Source organism: Schistocerca serialis, chromosome 8, assembly GCF_023864345.2.
Source record: "Schistocerca serialis cubense isolate TAMUIC-IGC-003099 chromosome 8, iqSchSeri2.2, whole genome shotgun sequence".
Taxonomy (NCBI): domain Eukaryota; kingdom Metazoa; phylum Arthropoda; class Insecta; order Orthoptera; family Acrididae; genus Schistocerca; species Schistocerca serialis.
Window position 1 is genome coordinate 255695908 of NC_064645.1, and position 24884 is coordinate 255720791.

At 44.4% G+C, this 24884-nt stretch overlaps 1 protein-coding gene across 1 annotated transcript in view; it reads right to left on the reverse strand.

The window, feature by feature from the left end:
- Positions 1 to 24884, reverse strand: part of LOC126416958 (vesicular glutamate transporter 1) — a 185428-nt gene that overhangs the window by 69417 nt on the left and 91127 nt on the right. The window lies entirely within an intron of this gene.

The window sequence follows — 24884 nt, forward strand, 5'->3', positions numbered from 1 at the left end:
CACTTTATAGCACACTCGTAACTAAAACGAAATGATATGCGAACTTCTTGCACACGGTCCGGTCATATTTATGTGACCACAAGTGAAAAACCTGAATAACCACTTTTTGCAGCGCGATCGCCCAAGAAGGGGGTCAGTGAAGGTTTGGAAGGTACCGACAGGGATGTGGATCCATACCGACTCCATTTCTGTGGTCAACTGCCCTGGATTTCTCGGTTGAGCATCCACGCCGGAAAGAGCCCGATCAAGGTGGTCCCACAGATACAGACTGTCGATTGAATTTTGCTTGTGCAGAGAACTATGCTCTTTTGATGTGCTTGGAATCACTAGGAATTTTGGTGAGCTTTTAATTGGTTGGTTGGCCTGTTTGTGACATTCTGCTCTTCCATTTGCTGGAAAAGACACATGTTCCGACAAATAAGCAGAGTCGGGGACTGCTGCCATCTTCAGTATGATTATTCCACATGCCTTGAACATAAATTTAATTGTGCTCCCCCTCTCACACATTAAAACAAGTGGTCCATCTCTCCCAAATAACACTGGTTCAAACCTCCAGATTATCTGAGAGAGATCGAACTAGCTACCTGGAGGTAACGAAATCGATGGCCGTTTTAGGATATTTTCATGCCTATCTATACATTTATCAAGAGCTCGCAGTGAAAAAAACTGCAATAATATTGTGCAAACTAAGCCTTAATAGTAATATTATGTAAAAATTTTCGGATCACAAGAACAGAAAATGTGATTTTTCTCCAGAACCAAAATGAAAATAACAAAATACTTTTGCAGTGTATTTGTCCAAAAATAGTGGGAGCAGCTCTCTAGCGGCGCAATTGCGAAATATCCCTCTAGTCTCTACCACACAGTGGTCCAACTATCCCAGACTTACCCTAAGATAAAATTCGGCACTGGTGCCGAACTACCTACGCCACTACCCATGTGGTACGGTAATAGATAGCCCGAGAATTTAAATACGAATCATTGGATGAATAATTAAATAACTCTGGTGACAAAAAAAAAAAAGACAAAAAGTCAGAACTGTAAAAAAATGAAACACCTACAGCCGTCCTTATGATGTCATTTATTGTATAGCTATCAGTTTCGGCGTTTCATTGCACCATCTTCAAGGCCTTCGTTGATGCTGAAGGGGCTATCACGATTCATATATACAATGGATCGGTGGCCAACATAACTGGTTTACGCAGACTATCTGTAACAGTGGTGTCATCTCTCTAACCATCAACTGTTGACAAGGATGGACGTGGAAAAACGTCAGAGTGTCACCGTCGAATATGAAAATGTTGGTATCGCTATCTCGCACTTTTTGTCGCGGACGGCTCTAGTCTTATACCAAAGAGGATATGACGGAAAAAAGAGAAAAAAGTTACTGAACTGAGACATGGGCGTACGGGCGCTACAATGCATACACAACGAGGTAAAACTGCGTAAGTTGCGCCGTTGGAAATTTTAAGAGAGCAGCCAGCGTGGCGTGTGCTAACGAGGCCGGCAGCGGGAGCCGGCGGTGCGGCCTGAGGGGTCCTGGCGGCTGTTGCCCCCGCCTCGCACCGCACCGCATCGCATCGCTCCGCTCCAGCATTCTTGCCACCCCATCAGCGCCCCACGACCGCAGCGCTGGTGGGGTGCTAACGAGCAGACGAGGAACCGCTCCCTGGAGCCGGGGGGAACGCTGACCTACATGCGTGTTCGGCGCCCCAGCGCACGGGGGACGCGGACCAGTCATGGAGTCAAAGAGGCCTTGGATATGTCCTTGGAAACTTAAAGGACTATTCCATTCTCCACCTTGTCGATATTATGATCAAATTTATTTCTACTTGCACCATCAGCTAATTTCGAAGATGCGCCAGTTTCAAGTGCTTACGCATCGTAATTTTAAACAGTCGCACTCTGTAGGTATACACAATACGCGTCGAACGTAAACACCACTCACAGATTAGGCTTTAAACGTGTTCCGAGAAGGTGGTACGAATAGAGTTCAGAAAAAAAGACAGAAATAAAAAGAAGTATTCAGTCGAAATACGAAGTATCCCTCAGGAGGGTCATCAATATAAGACTGATGGCAGGATCGTTGTTAGATAAAGGTATAGTTCGGTCCTCACGTTCAGATGCTGACTCTCAGATTCTGACTTGACAGCAATGGGTATAACTGGTGAAGCAGGAAAATGATGCTGTTGTGACTTCCCTGAAAGTGATATTTCAGGAAGAGTTTCCCATCCAGTATTCCTTACGGGTATTTCAACTGGTTTATCCAATGGAGTGCAGTGTTGTTCAAGGATCGCTGCATCGTCAGCGTACCGCGCAAGCACGACATGTGGAAGTGACGCAAGTCATTCACGAATGGTTCAAATGCAAAAAATGGTTCAAATGGCTCTGAGCACTATGGGACTCAACGTCTGAGGTCATTAGTCCCCTAGAACTTAGAACTAATTAAACCTAACTAACCTAAGGACATCACACACATCCATGTCTGAGGCAGGATTCGAACCTGCGACCGTAGCGATCTCGCGGTTCCAGACTGCAGCGCCTAGAACCGCATGGCCACTTCGGCTGGCTGGTTCAAATGCGCTATAGGACTTAAATTCTGAGGTCATCAGTCCCCTAGAACTTAGAAACCTAACTAACCTAAGGACATCACACACATCCATGCCTGAGGCAGGATTCGAACCTGCGACCGTAGCGGTCGCGTGGTTTCAGACTGTAGCGCCTAGAACCGCTCAGCCACCCCGGCCGGCCAAGTCATTCACGTCTAAGACGCACAAACTCGGGACAAACATAGCCTTGAGAGAAGCCATCTGCCAATTGATGAAGGCTGGACCGCTAACCCTGTATTCGGACAAAGCTGTGCTGTCAATAATCCTCGTCCAGTACTCCTGGACAGTGGCGAACGACTGTCTTCCGCCAAGTATGGCTGCCAGCTGTGAGGATTTGCCTGATTTTATGCAACCCCACATAACGTAACTGTCATGCATTTCCTTCTCCATGACAATTCTTCGCATCAAAAACACTGCAGGGGCAATAAGAACGCCCCCGCTGCATTTTCGACGCGAAGTGATCACCACCACACAGCCCAACTGGATTCCATCTGATTTTCATCTCTGCTTTCGCGAACTGTTCGCTATGAAGACGTTTTGTCACGGACAACGGAAAGAACAGGCACCTACCTACTATGACATGGAAAGTTGGTACAAGGCTACGGCAAACGTCCAAGTCGATGAGGCTACTACGTAGAGAAGTAGCTGGAAGGTATAGCGAACTGTTTCAGATGGAACGTTTTTGATTTTCTCTGTGGTTTCTATTTTGCGACCGATCGAACCTCACTTTCCGAATAGCCCTCGTACACTACTGTAAAGTGCAACATGTGAACAATCAAAATATCTAAATGAAAGTTATGTTATACTTATGACGTGGTCAGTATGACAACCATCATTTCTACCAACGTAGTCAACACGAACTCCTATGTTTCGAGTTACTCGCCGATACATATCCTAGGTTATCTCGTTGTCCGCCTCAATTATTAGTTCTCACCGTTTCATCATTGTACGAGAAGGTTTAGGAAAAATATTTTCCTTTGGAAACCCCAACAGAAAAAAGTCACACCGACTCAAATCAGGACTGTTTCGGGGATAGTTTTTTTCACAAGGGAAACGCTTAGGAAATCTGGAATTTGCCTTCAAGTGTTCGTGCAGGAAGTATAACACATCATTAGATGTGCCTGGTTTGGCTCCACCCTGCATAAAATAATTGTTTTCTATCTGAAACCTTTTTTCAACAAGCTGAGGATGAAAACTACTTTTTTTTTTTTGGTCATCACTCTACTGACTGGTTTGATGCGGCCCGCCACGAATTCCTTTCCTGTGCTAACCTCTTCATGTCAGAGTAGCACTTGCAACCTACGTCCTCAATTATTTGCTTGACGTATTCCAATCTCTGTCTTCCTCTACAGTTTTTGCCCTCTACAGCTCCCTCTAGTACCATGGAAGTCATTCCATCATGTCTTAGCAGATGTCCTATCATCCTGTCCCTTCTCTTTTTCATTGTTTTCTACATATTCCTTTCCTCTCCGATTCTGCGTAGAACCTCCTCATTCCTTACCTTATCAGTCCACCTAATTTTCAACATTCGTCTATAGCACCACATCTGAAATGCTTCGATTCTCTTCTGTTCCGGTTTTCCCACAGTCCATGTTTCACTACCATACAATGCTGTACTCCAGACGTACATCCTCAGAAATTTCTTCCTCAAATTAAGGCCGGTGTTTGATATTAGTAGACTTCTCTTGGCCAGAAATGCCTTTTTTGCCATAGTGAGTCTGCTTTTGATGTCCTCCTTGCTCCGTCCGTCATTGGTTATTTTACTGCCTAGGTAGCAGAATTCCCTAACTTCAATGACTTCGTGACCATCAATACTGATGGTAAGTTTCTCGCTGTTCTCATTTCTACTACTTCTCATTACCTTCGTCTTTCTCCGGTTTACTCTCAAACCATACTGTGTACTCATTAGACTGTTCATTCCGTTCAGCAGATCATTTAATTCTTCTTCACTTTAACTCAGGATAGCAATGTCATCAGCGAATCGTATCATCGATATCCTTTCACCTTGTATTTTAATTCCACTCCTGAACTTTTCTTTTATTTCCATCATTGCTTCCTCGATGTACAGATTGAAGAGTAGGGGCGAAAGGCTACAGCTTTGTCTTACACCCTTCTTAATACGAGCACTTCATTCTTAATCGTCCACTCTTATTATTCCCTCTTGGTTGTTGTACATATTGTATATGACCCGTCTCTCCCTATAGCTTACCCCTACTTTTTTCAGAATCTCGAACAGCTTGCACCATTTTATATTGTCGAACGCTTTTTCCAGGTCGACAAATCCTATGAAAGTGTATTGATTTTTCTTTAGCCTTGCTTCCATTATTAGCCGTAATGTCAGAATTGCCTCTCTCGTCCCTTTATTTTTCCTAAAGCCAAACTGATCGTCACCTAGCGCATTCTCAATTTTCTTTTCCATTCTTCTGTATATTATTCTTGTAAGCAGCTTCGATGCATGAGTTGTTAAGCTGATTGTGCGATAATTCTCGCACTTGTCAGCTCTTGCCGTCTTCGGAATTGTGTGGATGATGCTTTTCCGAAAGTCAGATGGTATGTCGCCAGACTTATATATTCTACACACCAACGTGAATATTCGTTTTGTTGCCACTTCCCCCAATGATTTTACAAATTATCTATCCCTTCTGCCTTATTTGACCGTAAGTCCTCCAAAGCTCTTTTAAATTCCGATTCTAAGACTGGATCCCCTATCTCTTCTAAATCGACTCCTGTTTCTTCTTCTATCACATCAGACAAATCTTCACCCTCATAGAGGTTTTCAATGTATTCTTTCCACCTATCTGCTCTCTCCTCTGCATTTAACAGTGGAATTCCCGTTGCACTCTTAATGTTACCACCGTTGCTTTTAATGTCACCAAAGGTTGTTTTGACTTTCCTGTATGCTGAGTCTGTCCTTCCGACAATCATATCTTTTTCGATGTCTTCACATTTTTCCTGCAGCCGTTTCGTCTTAGCTTCTCTGCACTTCCTATTTATTTCATTCCTCAGCGACTTGTTTTTCTGTATTTCTGATTTTCCCGGAACATGTTTGTACTTCCTCCTTTCATCAATCAACTGAAGTATTTCTTCTGTTACCCATGGTTTCTTCGCAGCTACCTTCTTTGTACCTATATTTTCCTTCCCAACTTCTGTGATGGCCCTTTTTAGAGATGTCCATTCCTCTTCAACTGTACTGCCCACTGCGCTATTCCTTATTGCTGTATCTATAGCGTCAGAGAACTTCAAATGTATCTCGTCATTCCTTAGCACTTCCGTATCCCACTTCTTGGCGTATTGCTTCTTCCTCACTAATGTCTTGAACTTCAGCCTTCTCTTCATCACTACTATATTGTGATCTGAGTCTATATCTGCTCCTGGATACGCCTTACAATCCAGTATCTGATTTCGGAATCTCTGCCTGACCATGATGTAATCTAATTGAAATCTTCCCGTATCTCCCGGCCTTTTCCAAGTATACCTCCTCCTCTTGTGATTCTTGAACAGGGTATTCGCTATTACTAGCTGAAACTTGTTGCAGAACTCAATTGGTCTTTCTCCTCCTTCATTCCTTGTTCCAAGCCCATATTCTTCTGTAACTTTTTCTTCTACTCCTTCCCCTACAACTGCATTCCAGTCGCCCATGACTATTACATTTTCGTCCCCCTTTACATACTGCATTACCCTTTCAATATCCTCATACACTATCTCTATCTGTTCATCTTCAGCTTGCGACGTCGGCATGTATACCTGAACTACCGTTGTCGGTGTTGGTCTGCTGTCGATTCTGATTAGAACAACCCGGTCACTGAACTGTTCACAGTAACACACCCTCTGCCCTACCTTCTTATTCATAACGAATCCTACCCCTATTATACCATTTTCTGCTGCTGTTGATATTACCCGATACTCATCTGACCAGAAATCCTTCCACTTCACTTCACTGACCCCTACTATATCTAGATTGAGCCTTTGCGTTTCCCTTTTCAGATTTTGTAGTTTCCTTACAACGTTCAAGCTTCTGACATTCCACGCCCCGACTCGTAGAACGTTATCCTTTCGTTGATTATTCAATCTTTTTCTCATGGTAACCTCCCCCTTGGCGGTCCCCTCCCGAAGATCCGAATGGGGGACTATTCCGGAATCTTCTGCCAATGGAGAGATCATCATGACACTTCTTCAATTACAGGCCACATGTCCTGTGGATAGACATTACGTGTCTTTAATGTAGTGGTTTCCATTGCCTTCTGCATCCTCATGTCGTTGATCATTGCTGATTCTTCCGTCTTTGGGGGCAATTTCCCACCCCTAGGACAAGAGGGTGCCCTGAAACTCTTTCCGCTCCTCCGCCCTCTCTGACAAGGCCGTTGGCAGAATGAGGCTGACTTCTTATGCCGGAAGTCTTCGGCCGCCAATGCTGATTATTTATCAAAATTTAGGCAGTGGCGGGGATCGAACCCGGGACCGAAGACGTTTATGATTATGAATCAAAGACGCTACCCCCTTTTTTTTTTTTTTTTTTTTTTAATTCTCGTTTTGTTCGTTTTTGTTCGTTGTATGTGCTCTGGGCGGACGTCGTAAGACATCCGTTTTAGTTCGTCTTTGATCGATTAACTCAGTTTTTTTTTATTACAGAGGACTGCTAACCCTCTGACCGAACGCGCTGAGCTACCGTGCCGGCTCCCCTAGACCACGGTATTACGCAGCATATTTAGATAACAGTCACCGTTCATTGTGTGTACAAAGAAGGAATGGCCCTATTACATCTAACTTGACCTTATTGGAATGAGTACACACCGTTCCACGCTTCTCTGCAAAAGAAAACAGTTTGAAGGGGTACCGACAACTTAAACGGGGAAAGTCACGCTTACTGCTTCTTTGGTTCAAATGGCTCTGAGCACTATGGGACTTAACATCTATGGTCATCAGTCTCCTAGAACTTAGAACTACTTAAACCTAACTAACTTAAGGACGTCACACAACACCCAGTCATCACGAGGCAGAGAAAATCCCTGACCCCGCCGGGAATCGAACCCGGGCGAGGGAAGCGAGAAAGCTACCGCACGACCACGAGCTGCGCACAGCTTCTTTGGGCTATTACATTTTACATCACTCATCGCCCTGGTTCCCCTCCACCTCCCGTGGACGTATTCTTCTGACATGATTCCCCAGTCACTGTTTCTCTTTGCTTTGGTAAAGAAACCAGAGTGTGGCAGGTATATCCAGAATGACGATGACATGGAACGTTTCTTGAGTAGTGAAAATGGTCCCCATAAGGTCTTCCTTGCGTAGAGAAGGAGTAATACCATGACTAAGTTTCGTGGGCACAATCTAGTTTTCTGTTTATTGATGTGATAAAACTTTATGGCTATCCTTCGTAACTGCTTGTTTCTTGGTCTCTTGCCCTTCGCTTCATTCCGTGCATTTTATTAGGAATCCTCATCTCATTCACTCTCTTCACATGAGCATACAATTTTTGTCTTTGTCCCCAAACTTCTCTTGCAGTAGTTAATAAAATTTTTCTGTGTTTGTGAGCGCATTGTCAAAATGTAAAACTACTGACGTTTCGGTCACTGTTGCAACTGACCTCCTTCAGAGTGTTTTTGACAATGACAATGGCGGCGGAAGCCTACGTTTATATTCGCTTTTAGTAGTTCATCTTGTACTGTCTGCCTAAGACTTTCATTTGTCATCTCTTCCTTGTTTGTTACTCTGACCCGACTTTTCAATAACTTTATTTCACTTACTCGCACCTAAATTTTTCCCTTTCCTTGATGACTCAAGTTACCTTAACGTTCAAGACAACTTATACATAGCCCGTTTCATAAGGACGCGTCGTCTAGTGGTGTATTCTTTGGCTAGTAATCAAAACGTCCTGGGATACGAGTTCGAGCATGGCCTCTGCTTAAGTTCTGAATCAAAATCATCAGCAATGGCAGCCGAAGACTTCCGACATAATAAGCCACACTCGTTCTGCCAAAGGACCCATCAAACAGGGTGAAGGAGCAGACATGTTAAGGACAATCTCTTGCCCTTGAGGTGGGAAACTGTCCCTAAAGGGCGGATGAAACAGAAATTTTCAACACCATGAGGATGCAGAACACAATGGCAATCACTGCATTAAATGTATTTTTCCACAGGAGAAGAAAGTGTGATGATAAGCGTCTCAAAAACGGCTCTGAGCACTACGAGACTTAACTTCTGAGGTCATCAGTCCCCTAGAACGTAGAACTGCTTAAACCCAACTAACCTAAGAACATCACACACATCCATGCCCGAGGCAGGATTCGAACCTGCGTCCGTAGCGGTCGCGCAGTTCCAGACTGTAGCGCCTAGAACCGCTCGGCCACTCCGGCCGGCATGAAAAGAAAGATAAAGTGTAAGAGGACCAGCGGAAAAATGCTCATATCGGAGCACAAAGAAAGGCGGATATGGACGTGTTTATTGAAGGACTCTGGCTGAAAGGTGGGGTACCAGCTGCCTCATTCTAGCCTCCAGCAAGCTCCCCAAATTGTAACTCGCTAACACCCACTGCTCAATCTCTGTGAGTAGCTCATACCCACCCACTCCCATTTCAAATTCTCACTCACTCATTCAGCCCAAAACGTTGTCATTATGTCTTTGTATCTTTCTTCACAGCCTCAGTCTCCTTCGTTCTATACGAATACTTCTCCTCACACCGTCACTGTCTCCCTCTTGCTTCCTTTTACAGCTACTATCTAATTCATGTCATTCCACTGCTGCTATCTCTCGTGTTACTATATCTCTCTTCCTAATTGACATTGTTATAGACTGTCATTATCACACGTTCTCGCCCACTTCCATTTTCTCCATCTCTTTATTCCTCTCTCACTGGCACTGTCTCCTTCCTCTTTTTCTTCCTCTGTTCTGTCACTGTCACCTATGTTCCATTGCGACTCTTTCTCTCACACTGCCGCTGTCTCCTCCGCTCTTTCTATACCACAATGGCTGTCTGCTACCATCCAGTACTTATTCGTTTTTTCGTGTATTTCCCACTTCGATAAAAAGGCTCGAATACACAATTTGCTTGCCAAATTTTTTGAGAAAATTTGTTGGGGTAGGGTGTGGCCGAGCGGTTCTAGGCGCTTCAGTGTGGAACAGCGCGACCACTGCGGTCGCAGGTTCGAATCCTGCCTCGGGCATGGGTGTGTGTCATGTCCCTAGGTTAGTTAGGTTTAAGTAGTTCTAAGTTCTAGGCCTAGGCGACTGATGAACTCAGATCTCAGATGTTAAGTTCCAAAGTGCTCAGAGCCATTAGAACTTTTTTTTTATTTTTTTTTTATTTTTTTTTTGCTGCGAAAGGCAGACTGAGGGAGCTCATCCCCCACTTGTAGTAAACGTGAGCATATTCCCATTGTTTGTGTTCCGATAGGAGCATTTTTCCGCAGGTTCTTCTCCCTGCCACAGTAATTCGTATTGTTCTTATGAAAAGAGCTACAGGGGTCAGTAAAAATTTTATTATTTTCTTATGTGAAACTGAAGTAACGCAAAAGTATATAATTTGATACACCAGGCCGGATTCTGTGTGCACAAGAATTTCAGTACTATAACATGGGATTCACGGGATGATAACGGACACACCTCACAGCACATTTCTCCGTGCTACGTCTCTTTGTAAACTATGTCTTCGCATTGCACCGGATGTTAGCTGAGTATTTTACGTTTACAATAAGGTAAATTTGAACCCCTCTGTCTCGGTAGTGGATAACGATATGAAGAAAATTTTGAAGTTATGATGATAACGGACTCACTTTACGGCACATTTCTCCATACTACGTCTCTTTCTAAACTATGTCTTCGCGTCACACCGGTTGTGAACTAAGAATTTTATGTGTACAATAAGATAAATTTGAACCCCTCTATCTCGGCAGCGGATAACGATATCAGGAAAATTTTGAAATTGTTCATCATCAGGTTCTTAGGAATATGTCGTAAAAATTTCAGCCATTTTCTGTGAGTAGCCGTCTTGGAATCAGCGGCTCAGTTTTGGTACTCGTTAACCATGTTTTTCGTGTTTTCTCGGAAACTGCCAAAGTACTAGATGGTGCATCCATAAGCCCCCTAAGACAACCATAGGCCACATATAAATGCAAAGAAAACCAACCATTTTTCTCCATTTGCCTAGGATGGAGGAAGTGTGTAATATTCAAATCTTGATCCAGCACTGGAGTGTAGTTACAGTCAGACGATACTTTAGTTGGGTATGCGAATTGCTTCTATCCCAAAAGCTATCCAAAACACTTAACCCTGCCTTTCAATCACCAATATAACCCAGGAGTGAGCCTTGGAAAAATCTCGTTTTTATGTGCGGCGTTTTGGAACGTGTTACATGGCGTATGCTGTCGCGTGTGTACCGATCAACAATCAGCCACTATTAGAAGTAACCGAGACAGTGCATCTGCTGTTCCATAAAGTGGACCGACAGACGTCAGTCTAGTCTGCGAGACCTCTACAGAGAAACTGGGCTTCCCATGAAAGTCGGCGTTTTATGCGTCACGCAGGCCAAGCTGCTACTGCATGGCGCGCGATCAGAACGGCTGTGAAATTGAGTATCAGTGGGACACAAATAGCGCCTTTATACGGGCACAAAGGGACGGCGTGCGGCTTTTTTAAATACGGCGACGGTGCCGGCGCCGCTGGCAGACTGGTGCCACCACGCTGCGCCGCGCCGGCTATCGACCGGAAAGAAACCGCCCAGACGCCGCGCCGACGCGCCGCTACGTACCTTCCGCCACCTGCTTCGGCAATCGCCTAACAGTTATGCTTCCGTGTCTGCAGATGTGTTTTACAAGTTGCCGTATGCGAAGGCGAAATAATCGCTCCTCCTGGCCTTCACACCTACTTCGAGCAGTCATAAAATTTCATTGTGAAACGTATTCGCGAATTGTGAGTACGGCAGCACCACAGCTATAAATTTACAGGTTGTTGTTGTTGTGGTCTTCAGTCCTGAGACTGGTTTGATGCAGCTCTCCATGCTACTCTATCCTGTGCCAGGTTCTTCATCTCCCAGTACTTACTGATACCCACATCCTTCTGAATCTCCTTAGTGTATTCATCTCTTGGTCTCCCTCTACGATTTTTACCCTCCACGCCGCCCTCCAATGCTAAATTTGTGACCCCTTGATGCCTCAGAACATGCCCTACCAACCGGTCCCTTCTTCTTGTCAAGTTGTGCCACAAACTCCTCTTCTCCCCTATTCTATTCAAAACCTCCTCATTAGTTTCGTGATCTACCCATCTAATCTTCAGCAGTCTTCTATAGCACCACATTTCGAAAGCTTCTATTCTCTTCTTGTCCAAACTATTTGTCGTCCATGTTTGACTTCCATACATGGCTACACACCATACGAATACTTTCAGAAACGACTTCCTGACGCTTAAATCTATACTCGATGTTAACAAATTTTTCTTCATCAGAAACGCTTTCCTTGCCATTGCCAGTCTGCATTTTATATCCTCTCTACTTCGACCATCATCAGTTATTTTGCTCCCCAAATAGGAAAAATCCTTTACTACTTTAAGTGTCTCATTTCCTAATCTAATTCCCTCAGCATCCCCCGATTTAATTCGACTACATTCCATTATCCTCGTTTTGCTTTTGTTGATGTCCGTCTTATATCCTCCTTTCAAGACACTGACCATTCCGTTCAACTGCTCTTCCAAGTCCTTTGCTGTCTCTGACAGAATTACAATGTCATCGGCGAACCTCAAAGTTTTTATTTCTTCTCCATGGATTTTAACACCTACTCCGAATTTTTCTTTCGTTTCCTTTACTGCTTGCTCAATATACAGATTGAATAACATCGAGGAGAGACTACAACCCTGTCTCACTCCCTTCCAAACCACTGCTTCCCTTTCATGCCCCTCTACTCTTGTAACTGCCATCTGGTTTCTGTACAAATTGTAAATAGCCTGTCGCTCCCTGTATTTTACCCCTGCCACCTTTAGGATTTGAAAGAGAGTATTCCAGTCAACATTGTAAAAAGCTTTCTCTAAGTCTACAAATGATACAAACGTATGTTTGCCTTTCCTTAATCTTTCTTCTAAGATAAGGCGTAAGGTCAGTATCGACTCACGTGTTCCAACTTTTCTACGGAATTAAAATTGATCTTCCCCGAGGTCGACTTCTACCAGTTTTTCCATTCGTCTGTAAAGAATTCGTGATAGTATTTTGCAGCTGTGACTTATTGAACTGATAGTTCGGTAGTTTTCACATCTGTCAACAGGAAACAAATGAAAACTTATGTCGGACCGAGCTTCGAAGCCGGATTTCCCGCTTTACGCTAGCAATCACCTTAACCGCTTCGACTACCCGAACACGTTTCATGGACAGGCCATTCCACCATAAGTATACTTCCTGTAGTGGTCGAACAAGTATGTCATTCCCGCACAGGGGGACACTTCTTTAATTGTCCTGCCAGCCTTTCTTGGCTTTGGCAAGAAATACGTTAGTGCAGTGTCTGTATTTGATACTGTGTATAAAATTCGATGCAGTGACCCTTTGGACATGCATGTATGTCCGAAGGAACATTGCAACGAACTATCAAAGCAAGCCTCGTAGTTTGCCAATACTTGCCATTCTGTCTGCTCCATTCCATTCCTTTGTTTTTCCTGTATTTTTTTTAATTGTCACTGTGAATGCAGTCCATACGTTCTGTTGCTGCAAGCGTCAGTTATATCTTTTATCTGCTTCTGTATTACCTTCCGTGTGTAATACCTCTATAGGCTATTGTTCAATACTTAAGTGAGAATTTTGTTGAGGTTGTTAAATTAATTTAAAATGTTATGTAGCCGTTCTTTATTCGAGTTAGGTGTTAATTTTTGTTTGTTTGTAACCTTTATTTCTATTTTCTTTTTAATAATTTTGATAGGATTACCACTGCGCTGTCAAAGATGACATTTACTGTGTGTTCGTACGCCACTGTTGACATGTAACGCCTTTTTCAATGTCCGCACGATGTCGACGTGTTCCTGTGGTCAGCAAGATACCCAGATCTGGTCCCTAGAAAACAAATGTGGTACCAGCTCAAACGTCGACGGCATTCCAGCGCCAGTATCCGAGAAATGAGGGATCGTTACACCAGTTGTGGGCCAGCATGCCCCATGAGAGATTACAACGACCTTATCAGACCCTTCCCAAACGAATCAGTGTATCCCTCAAGGTCAAAGGGAGTGCAACGTTGTACTGTTAAGTGTTTTTTTGCTTTATTAAACAATCAGAAAAGCACATAAGCACAAAAACAAAATAATGAAGTACTGGAACTGTTTCAACACGAATTGTATCCTACAATAGACTGACGAACACATTTCAGTATAATGCGATATAGTGCCATTTTTAATCTTACAAAACATAACAAAAATTTTAAACTTCAGTCCAGACAGAGACATAGAACCAAAACACAAACACATGAAAGAGAATTACAAAAAAATATCAGACTCCCAAATTCCTTGTCATTCTGATTAGATATTTTAATCACTGAAATAACATTACCTTCTGAGTGCTTCACTTTTTCACTACATCTGTGCTTGGTTGTTTTGTTCTCTGTGTCGAACAGTATTCCACAAACACGTCACACAATTTACTATTTCTGTACGGTCGTAACTGCACCACTAACACGTAAGAAGACTACCTCTTTCGATATAAATTAATCATTTTGTGTCCACGCGTCCACACTTCAACACGTGATCCTCTACCCGGGGGAAAACAGGTATTATTGGCTTGGTCTAGCCGCATGTAACTCGAGATAGCAACCAACCTAAAACAATACTATTCCTAATAGCTATAATTATCAGTACGCAAATAAAGTAGGTACTGATCTAATGTCGATGATCAGTACACCTTCTTCAGTCACCAACAGATCTGTTTGCATGTATACCCATTACTCCCAGACCATGAGTATTGAGACAATTATCCCAGTGACCAGTGAAGTAACATATCCACTTGGAAAAACACCGCGTGAAGTAGTCCATAACTACCTGCCGCACATCTTCATCTTACAGGAATCTTCGAAACTTCAATGCCTTTTTTAAGGGACCAAAGACTTGATAATTACATGGAGGTAGATCAGGTCTATAGGGCGGGTGCTCAGGTGTCTCCCACTTGATTTACCGTAACTTCTGCATTACGACACAGCATGACATGGTGTAGCACTCCAATTATAGAACCCATAGTGAACACCCTTTTGTTGCAAAAAGAAATAGAAAAATCACTCATCCTGACAGTGATGACAGCTACTGACAACAACATTTACACTCTTGCCTCTTTGATTAACAGGAGTAAAATGTAAATACTAATGCTTATCATAAAGAAAGGACTGAATGAAAGAATACCATATGATAAGAAACAGAAACTTTAAAGCAATAATTAAAAAAATATTATTTACGAAGGTTAAAGCCCAGACCATAAATTGACCAACGATAACAGTTATCCTAGAAGAGAGTTGTAGCCGCATCGAGCTGTAAGTTCGCTGTGGCTATAGCGGAACTCGGCAATGGAAATGTTCACTTCTCTCTTGTACTCTTGCAATAGTAGTACGCATGTTAAGCGCTACTAGATTGTTTTAAAACCGATCTGAAGTTTAAAAGTTTCACTGTTGGAAGTATTAGTCAGAGGTCGGACTGAAGTGAAATCATCGTTACTGTTTAGTCAGATAACGGAATAGTTGATACATGTGACAGAAAAATAACTCGTTTAATTGCTGATTTGTGATGGGACTTGGCCTTCGTGATACTTAATAGTCAAGAACATCAAAGGACACAGAAACAGACTGATCGCCGACGTAAACTTAATTATTAGATTTGAGTAGGCAACAGATAAACGCAATCACGAAGAACTTACAATTGCGCCGTGTTGTCAGGAGCTACCGTCAAAGTCGGCTTTGCTGATGCTGACAGACGTAATTCCCTGAATGAAAAATCTGTGTGTCTGCTCAGTGTAGGAGCAAATAATTACGAAGAACAATAAACTTTAATTCAACTTTTTTAAAAAAAGGAAGTCATCGCGTTGTTGAGCGTTGCAGTCGCTATATTTACAAGTGGAGAAGATCGATAGACATCGAACACCATTGCTTCAGTTACAAGCGAGGGCGGCGCCCACACTCCGGCGTGCTGCTCCATCGAGACGTTGATATCAGTTTTGAGAGACAGTTTCTGAAAAATAGCCAAACCGAGCGAGGATTTTGTTTTTATAATAGAATGGCGTTGTGATCGACGGACGCCGTTCCACGTCATCTCGACTGGGACAATCATCACCATCGGTCCGAGACAAAACGAGATGTCACAATGGGGACGCGGATAATCCTGAATCAGGAACGTCCATTGTTGCACCATTCCCAAGGGATGCCTACGGCTGTTTGTCCTTCGGCAGCCAAGAAAAAATATCAGCACTTTGGTCCTCTTATAACTAATTTGGCAATAACGTCGCATAATTGACGCCTCTGCATTTACTGCACGCTCGCCAGGAAGACACGAATGACACACTAACGCCAACTTATATGTCAATGCTTATATAACTACATCGTGATTCCCGCTACATTGCATATACGCTGCAGCAACGCCCTCAAACCAGAACTTTTTGATCGAATGACACACTAACCCCAACTTATATGTCAATGCTTATATAACTACATCTTGATTCCCGCTACGTTGCATATACGCTGCAGCAACGCCTCAAACGAGAACTTTTTGATCGCCCTGCATGAAAATTTAGTGCATTTTCAAGATAAGAACTGTCGGCGAGGACAGAAATATGCGTAAACCGCTGACTAGAAGATGGGACCGGATAATAAAACGGAAGTGTGCTGTGACATCAATAATGACAGGGGAAAACGTAGAATATATGACAAGTATTTGGGAACTTTGGGTGTAAGTGCTACTCTGGAATGAAGTGCAATCCAGATTTAATTCTCCCACATTTTCCTTTTAATCCTTTGGTTGCAGTGTTAGCCGGCCGGAGTGCCCGAGCGGTTCTAGGTGCTTCAGTCTGGAACCGCGCGACCGCTACGGTCGCAGGTTCGAATCATGCCTAGGGCATAGATGTGTGTGATGTCCTTAGGTTAGTTAGGTTTAAGTAGATCTAAGTTCTAGGGGACTGATGACCTCAGATATTAAGTCCCATAATGCTCAGAGCCATTTGAACCATTTTTTTTTTTGCAGTGTTACTATAATGTGTTTAACACGGCGACGGCTGATTTCATTCTCCTGTCCATTGTTGTCCTAGTCGAGCCTTTGCTTTGTCCTTACAGATCTCGATGCCGACGACAACGTAAACTAACTTCCCTTCTTTCAATGTTCTGTAAATGTTGTATAAGATTATCACATACAGTATTGTAATGGAAAATAAGTATGTGCACGGAAATGTACATTCTACACAGCAGACATGGTACAGGTACACAGCACGTTGCGTCTGTGCATGTTCGCCTTGCGCTCAGACACTGTGTTTTTTTCCGGCAGCTGGGCTTGTGAGTGCCGGAACGGGTGTTGGCAGAGGCGGTGCGGAGAGACCGTTGTGGGCACTTTACGAGTCGCGGCGTCGCCCTGGGGACAGTTTGTTGCCGCCTCAGAGCAGCAACCGGTGTCCGCCGTCGGCTCCCATAACGTTCTGGCAACCCTCTGCCGTTTACATTCCTTCAGCTCTTTCCAGAAAGGGGCTGAAGCTGCATTTCTCTTTGAGCCAGCTGCAGCAAGCAATCTACGTATTTTGAGGAGTCTGATATAAGTGTATGAATTGAGTCTCCAACTGAGATTTGAAAATGTTCCTGGAGAAAGCGCCGCAGTATATGTACTTCATACAGGAACATTAGGACCTTACAAGAAGCAACTTTAGTCCGTCAACACCACCATTTGTGTATTATATCATGAAACTGCTAAAAAGGGTTCCTAGTTATCTACGTATCGGCTCCCATAGGAAGCAAGAATGTGATTTTTTTTTGTTTTTTTTTTGTTTTGTTGACCTAACTAGCGAACCAGGCAATGCTTCGCAATTGCTAAATACGAGGGTCGTTCAATAACTAATGCAACACTTTTTTCGGTTATATAAATGCTTTTATCGGACATTGTGGAACATTTCTGCTTTGGCCCTTAGGTTTATGAGGTTCCGATAAGTGACGGCGCTGTACGTATCCTTGATAATGGCGTCTGTTACGGAGATGCGTTCCAAGTAGAGAGTGTTCATTGAGTTTCTTTTGGCGGAGGACCAGAGCATTACTGATATTCGTAGGCGTTTGCAGAATTCCTGCGGAGACATTGCAGTGAACTAAAGCACGGTGAGTCGTTGGTTGAGAAGTCTGTCATTAATGGAATCAGGTCGAGCAACATGGACGACCTCCCGCTGGTAAGCCCGCTGCAGACAGTTGGGACTCCGGCAATGTTGGAACATGCGAACACTTTCATTCGAGGTGATCGATGGATCACAGTCGAACACTTCACTGCTCACCTTTTCGCCTCTGTTGGTAGTGCTGACACACTCGTAAACCAGCTGGGATACTAAAAGGTATGAGGCCGCTTGGTTCCTCGCCGCCTAATACACTAGTGGCCATTAAAATTGCTACATCACGAAGCTGACGTGCTACAGGGGCGAAATTTAACCGACAGGAAGAAGATGCTCTGATATGCAAATGATTAGCTTTTCAGAGCATTCACACAAAGTTGGCACCGGTGGCGACACCTGCAACGTGCTGACATGAGGAAAGTTTCCAACCGATTTCTCATACACAAACAGCAGTTGACCGGCGTTGCCTCGCGAAACGTTGTTGTGATGCCTTGTGTAAGGAGGAGAAATGCGTACCATCACGTTTACGACTTTGATAAAGGTCGGATTGTGGCCTAACGCGATTGCGGTTTATCATATCACGACATTGCTGCTCGCGTTGGTCGAGATCCAATGACTGTTAGCGGAATATGGAATCGGTGGGTTCAGGAGGGTAATACGGAACGCCCTGCTGGATCCCAACGGCCTCGTATCACTAGCAGTCGAGATGACAGGCATCTTATCCGCGTGGCTGTAACGGATCGTACAGCCACGTCTCGATCCCTGAGCCAACAGATGGGGACGTTTGCAAGACAACAACCATCTGCACGAATAGTTCGACGACGTTTGCAGCAGCATGGACTATCAGCTCGGAGACCATGGTTGCGGTTACCTTGCGGCTGCATCACAGACGGAGCGCCTGCGATGGTGTAATCAACGACGAACCTGGGTGCACGAATGGCAAAACGCAATTTTTCGGATGAATCCAGGTGCTGTTTACAGGATCTTGATGGTCGCATCCGTGTTTGGCGGCATCGCGGTGAACACACATTGGAAGCGTGTATTCGTCATCGCCATACTGGTGTATTACCCGCCGTGATGGTATGGGGTGCCATTGGTTACACGTCTCGGTCACCTCGTGTTCGCACTGACGGCACTTTGAACAGTGGACGTTACATTTCAGATGTGTTACAACCCGTGGCTCTACTCTTCATTCGATCCCTGTATAACCCTACATTTCAGCAGCATAATGCACGACCGCATGTTGCACGTCCTGTACGGGCCTTTCTGGATACAGAAAATGTTCGAGTGCTGCCCTGGCCAGCACATTATCCAGATCTCTCACAGCACTGTGCACTTTATAACCGCATAACACCAATAGTAGCTGAGATACACGCAAAATCATATTTTTTTTCAGACCCTGTCATGTACAATGTTCTGCATGACACACGGGTTGTGTGGTTATAGTAGTGGCTTAAGATCTGCTTTCAGGGATGCCTAATGTCAGGCCTAAAAACAGTTTTGTAGGCACTGATGTATTTGCTGCGGTGCATGCCAAGACTGTTGTGGGATTAATATCAGCCTGATTTATTGATTTTTTATGTGAATGGCTAAGGATGGGGAAAGGTTGAGATGACCCGGCGAGGAGATGAACAGTGTGAAGGAAGCAGTAGGAGATGGACAAGGAGAGAGGAGGCAGAACTGGATGGACACAGAGAGGGGAGATGGCTGTGGATTAATGGGGAAAAGAAGGGAGGGACGGAGCAGGAGATGTACAGAGGTATTTAGGCAGGTGGAGATGGGAACAGAGAAAAAAACAAAGAGATAGAGAGAGGGTGGCAGGAAAAGATGCAAGAGGCAGGTGGAAGAAGCAGATGGGTAGTGGACCAGTGTACCGGTGGAATAGGAAGAGGGAAAGGGCGGAAGTGTGCTGAAGGAGGAGGAAATTGACAGAGAAAGGGAGGGTAAGGAGGATGATGACAAAGATTGCGAGGAAGAAGAGATGGGCACAGAGAGACGGAGAAGGAAACGGACAGAGAGAGGAGTATGAGGTGAACAGGGAGGTGGGAGCAGGAACAGGTGAACACTGGGAGGAAGGAATAATGTAGAACGTGTTCGGGGAAGCGGGGAGAGCGAAGCTGTGGGGAAAAAGGTAGCTTTAGTAAATAAACTACAGGTCTTAGAATAAAATCTTTTTTGTCTTCTTCGCTTATCTCGACAAAATCTACTTTCGTAAGCCCACGTGATCTGATTACATCTAGTCTTTATTCTTGTGAGACGCTCACAATCTGGATGACACTGTGAAATAGGGACGAGAAAAAAACGCACGGATACACACTCGGATTTCTCACGCCAGGGAAAACAATCGTGAAGCGACCGCCTGGAGCGGATTTATGCCGGCGGACGCTTAGACGGTGGTGAGTTCCGCCTCAGGGGAGTAAGGAGATAATGCGCAAAGAAGGAAAAGAGAGGCGAAGCTTCCGCGTGGCTCGGCTCTGCTCGGGTGTCTGCCAGCATCCAGAAGAAGCCGCCGGTGGGAGGAGGAGAGGCGTGATCAGATTGCCGGTCGCGCTCACTCCTTGCGTATTCCGCGGCCGCGCCGCCCATAAATCTTATTTAGCCCCTAATGAAGTAATCGCACTCGAGATTCCTTCGGCGCGAGGCTGGCGCCACGTCGCTGTTCGGAGGGGATGCGAGGGAAGCGCTGTGACACAGCCACTGGCACAAGTACAAGCAGGAGGCAGTCGGTGGTCTGAGACAAGACGGCACCGTTCTCACGACTGAGGTGAGCGTGGTTTTAGTCCTGCTCAAGGATCATTGGGAAGGGGTGAGAGGTGGGGGGTGGGGAGTGGGTCGCTTCAACCTACAGGTGCCGGACGGAATTTTGATCCGTGACGTAATCATGTATCGGCGTTTGGCGTCGTACATGTGCGTTCAGAGATCATAAACAACACTGACAACATTTGTTTGCCTCTGCCCTAACGGAAAAGAATCAGAACACCAAGAACGAGTTGTGGGTCTACACCTGAATGATGACTGCTAATCAACTTTCGCGGAAGTCGCTTAGGAGTGGCGCAAGTAGCGCCACTATGAGGATGAAAATCACGTTTGCTTTTAATACACGCTGTAACTGTCGTGAGGGTTACCTACCTTTCATAATGGACATGTTGAGTCTGGAATACGTTGAATTCGACAACTTACTTACTTACTCACTGGTCATACCGGACCCGAGAGTCCATTACCGCAGCAACGTATTTTCGCCATCTGTCCCTGTCTTGGGCTATTCCATTCACCTTCAATACCTAGGCTCCTCAAATCGGCCTTCACATTGTCCTCCCATCTACGCCTCGGTCTCCCCACAGGACGTTTTCCCTCTAGGTGCCCTACCAGTACTCTGCGCGCTGCTCTGCCCTCATCCATTCGAGCTACGTGACCCGCCCATCGCAACCTACGTGATTTAATAATACTGATTATGTCAGGGCTTGAATAGAGTTCGTGAACCTCTTCGTTATGCAGTTTTCGCCACTCTCCGCTAATGTCATCCCTTTTTGCTCCGAAAATTTTCCTCAAAATTTTGTTTTCAAATACTCTAAACGGCTTTTCATTTTGCACAGTGAGAGACCAAGTCTCACACCCATACAGCATAACTGGTAGAATAATAGTTTTGTATATTCTAATCTATAAATTCCTAGACAATATCCGTGATGAAAGTAATCTTTTCAGTGAGAAGTAGCATGCATTTCCCGCCAGTAATCTCTTCTTCAGTTCGGATTCAATCTCATTTCTCGAAGTGATGTCCATGCCTAGATACTTTAATGTGTTCACTTTTTCAAACTGCATGTCTCCAACTCTTAACATTTCCTGATCTACTGGTGTTGGCATTCTAATAGTAACCAGGTATTTAGTTTCGTCTTCACTTATCCTTAGACCTACATCTTCAATAGCCTTGATTAACGTATTAGCATTTGCTGTTACAGACTCTTTCCTATCGCTAATGATGTTTAGATCATCTGCATACCCGAATATCTTAATATTTCCATTTAACTCCACACCCTCTGAATTATCTGCCGTCATTCGTACAATATATTCTAGGACTAAATTAAAAAGTAGCGGAGACAGGGCATCTCCCTGCTTAAGTCCGTTCTTTATTACAAATTCTTCTGACTCCAGTTTCCCCAGGCGTACTTTACCTTTTGTGTGTTTCAAACTCACTTCTATAAGTCTAACATACTTCTTTGGTATTCCAAGTTCCAAAAGAATTCTGTACAATTTTGATTACAATACTGAATCATATGCTTTCGTAAAATATATGAAAAGATTATGAACTGATTTATTGTATTCCCATTTCTTTTCCAACATTTGATGCAGGGTGAATATTTGGTCTGTAGTTGATCTGTTTCTCCGAAAGCCGGCTTGGTAATCCCCCACAATTTCATCTGCTTACGTTGAATTCGACAAAGGCACCGTTATTAGCACCTGACTCAGTTTGAATAAGGTCGTGTAATAGGGATACGAAAAGCTCGATACTACTTCTGCGGTATTGCAGAAAGACTTGGCAGGAATTTAGCAACTGTAAATGATTGTTCGCAGCGGTGATCACGAGAATGTACAGCTAAAAGAAGATCGGGCTCCGAATGGTCACGTAACACTCTCGCGAGGGAAGGTAATCGGGTTCGGTGTATGCCTCTGGTATATCGTACTGCATCTGCAGCGGCAGTTTGAGCGGCAGTTGGCACCACAGTGACACAACGAACTGTTGCAAATCGGTTACTTCAAGACAGCTCGGAGCCAGGTGCCCTGTTGCATGCATTCCACTGCCCCAAACCACCGCCATTTGCGACTACAGTGATGTCAAGATGGAGTTCATTGGAAGACAGGGCAAAGGTCTGTTATCTTTACAGATGAACGCTGGTTCTGTCTCGGTAACAGTCATGGCCGTGCGTTGGTTAGGAGGACCTGCTGCGTACCAGACACACTGAACTACGCCTGGAACTATATACTGGGGTGCGATTTCGTATGACAGCAGGAGCTCTCTCGTGTTTATTCCACGAATTCTGACTGCAAATTTATACGTCAGTCTGGTGATTCGCCATGTTGTGCTGCCATTCACGAACAGTATTTCAGGGGGTATTTTCTAATAGGATAACGCTCGCTCCCATACCGCTGTTGTAGCCCAACATGGTCTACAGAGTACCAACATGTTCTCTTGTCCTTCTAGATCACCAGATCTGTCTCCAGTGGATTCATTGGCTGAGATTCATTGGAAGAATCCTAAGGAAATGCAGTCCGAATACAAAGGAAGTAGGTTACAGTACACTTGTTCGCCCACTGCTTGAATACTGCTCACCGGTGTGGGATCCATACCAGATAGGGTTGACAGAAGAGACAGAGAAGATCCAACGGAGAGCAGCGCGGTTCTTAACAGGATCATTTAGTAATCGAGAAAGAGTTACGGAGATGACAGACAAACTCCAGTGGAAGACACTGCAAGAGAGACGTTCAATACCTCGGTACGGGCTTTTGTTGAAGTTTCGAGAACATACCTTCACCGAGGAGTCAAGCAGTATACTGCTCCCTCCTAGATATATCTCGCGAAGAGACCATGAGGATAAATCAGAGAGATTAGAGTCCACACAGAGGCATACCGACAATCTTTTTTTCCACGATCAATACGAGACTGGAATAGAAGGGAGAACCGATAGAGGTACTCAAGGTACCCTCCGCCACACACTGTGAGGTGGCTTTCGGAGTATGGATGTAGATGTAGAATGGAGCACATATGGGACATCAACTCTAGCGTCATCCACAACCATCCCTGTATTGACCGACCAAGTGCAACAGACAAACTAACACCCGAGATCTGTACAACAGAATGCATGTAATTTTGCAAGCTTGCTTTCAATATTCTTGCGGTCACATCGATTAGTAATGTACCAAAATTTCACATTTACAATGGCTTGTCTCACGGTTACAGTAACCTATGATCCTCAATCTTAATCACTTAAAAATTACCTAGACAAATGTATTCCGCGAAGATTCATTACCCCACAGTAATTATTTTTTGGTGTTGCGATTTTTTTTCAGTCGGTGTATAACGCACCATAAAACTTACAAAAAAATTACGATTCATAGTAATTCCCATCGTTGGCCACTACATTCTCCCATCTTTCGGATAGCATACGAATCCCGTGGCGGAAGAACTGGGCGTCTTTTGTGGGGATCCATGAATCGATTCAATTTTGCACTTGTTCAAATGATCGGAAGTCCTGGTCAGCCACACGGTATGCCACTGATCGAAAAAGGTGGTAGTCAGAGAGAGCAACATATGGAGAATACTGCGAAAGGGATAGGACTTCTCATTTCAACGTTTACATGTATATTTTGAGGGGTTTTGCGACATGTGGTCGAGCATTGATCTGCTGCAAAATTACCTTTACTTGTGTATCGCTGTATTGTGGCCGTTTGTATTTCAGTTCTGAGCTCGAACGCATCAATTGCTTTCGATAATGATGTCCTATGACTGTCTTCGTCTGTTTCAGTAGCTACGAAAACATTCTGTCTTACCCCGCCATGTCTGTCTTCGACATCAAAATCAACGATCTTAAGGCGTTGAAAACACTCTCTGCACGTTCTTCCACTAATAGTTCCCTCACCATTGGTCTTACCCAGCATTTTAAGAGACACAGCTGCAAATTTCTTCATGTTAAAGCAGAAAATTAAAACTTCCCGCAAATGGCGAGAAATGGGTACGCAAGTTGACGTACTTCATCGTGAATAACCTTATGAGGTAATTACAAATGGACTAATTGTGGTGTCACCGCCAGACACCACACTTGCTAGGTGGTAGTTTTAAATCGGCCGCGGTCCATTAGTACATGTCGGACCCGCGTGTCGCCACTGTGTGATCACAGACCGAGCGCCACCACAAGGCAGGTCTCGAGATACGGAATAGCACTCGCCCAGTTGTACGGACGACGTAGCTAGCGATGCGCACTGACGAAGCCTCGCTCATT